The 993-nt window shown below is 45.5% G+C and overlaps 1 long non-coding RNA gene across 1 annotated transcript; it reads left to right on the top strand.

Annotated features, from left to right (window-relative positions):
- Positions 1-151: 151 nt before the first annotated feature.
- LOC109828714 lies at positions 152-550 on the top strand. Its single transcript, XR_002243804.1, has 3 exons — positions 152-232; positions 332-442; positions 519-550. It is a non-coding gene; the product is annotated as an uncharacterized LOC109828714 (long non-coding RNA).
- The last annotated feature ends 443 nt before the right edge of the window (positions 551-993 follow it).

Genomic DNA, 993 nt, shown 5'->3' with positions numbered 1-993 from the left:
ATCTACGAGAGGTAACTTATTTCCATTGGTCATATTCTTTTCATTCTTCTTTCGTACTTACATTTCCTTATGTCAGATTTTTCGATTGACGATTTTGACGAGGCAGGTTTGCCTGCAGACACTTCTATATTCCACTTCATGTATGACTCCCCTCAGATCGATGGCCCGCTGCCCGAGGATATGTTTCCTGAGCCCGTACTCCCTCAGGATCCCGAGAATGGTTCTTTTGAAAGTACGCGCCTCTTCTCGAGTTAATTATAGGACTAGCCAATTTTTTGACTAATGCAGCTATAATGTAATGCATCTGAACATTCTGTTCTGTGTTTAACAGGAGCTTTTGCCGAGGCTGATCCTGCTGAGCCGGCTGTGAGACCAACTCCACCAGTTGACATACCCACAGCCGTTACGTCTCCGCTACCCCCAGCGACTCAAGGGGAAGGAGGTATAAATTAAGCCGCTGAAAATGTCATTTATTTCCTTATTAATGCTCTTTGACGGATTTCTCCTTTTTTGTGTAGGGCTTTCCTCTCAGCTTCATGTCCTCGTAAAGGAGTTGTTATCGGATAATGACCTTGAGAAGATCGTCATTTGTGTAGAAGTCCGCTCTTTCTTCTCCTTTATGAATGTTATGCTTGGCAAACTCCTTCACGACGGACTTTTCCTTCGCCAGTTTAAACCATTCCTTGATTCTAAAATAAATTTAATAAGGGATGCGGGATACCCGGATCTGGCGAGAGTTATATTCGATGACCTTGACTGCTTAGAGCGTGAGCTTCAGATGTTTCACGAGCTCCGGGATGCAGGTGCCTCTTCATTCATTGCTGCTGAGTTGGATACTCGCTTACAGTCATGGCGCAGTACTCGGATGGTTGCTGAGCTCGAGATTCAGGTGCAGCGGGGCCGAGTAGATCGAGTTGAGGCTAGCCTTGCTACTAAATCATCCTCACTTGACGAGCTTGATTCTTCCATCGCTTCTTGTGAGACCCAGATAGA

Source organism: Asparagus officinalis, unplaced genomic scaffold (genome assembly GCF_001876935.1).
Source record: "Asparagus officinalis unplaced genomic scaffold, Aspof.V1 AsparagusV1_Un4631, whole genome shotgun sequence".
Taxonomy (NCBI): Eukaryota; Viridiplantae; Streptophyta; class Magnoliopsida; order Asparagales; family Asparagaceae; genus Asparagus; species Asparagus officinalis.
The sequence above is the reverse complement of the archived record's forward strand: the minus strand, read 5'-3'. Positions and strand labels throughout refer to the sequence as shown.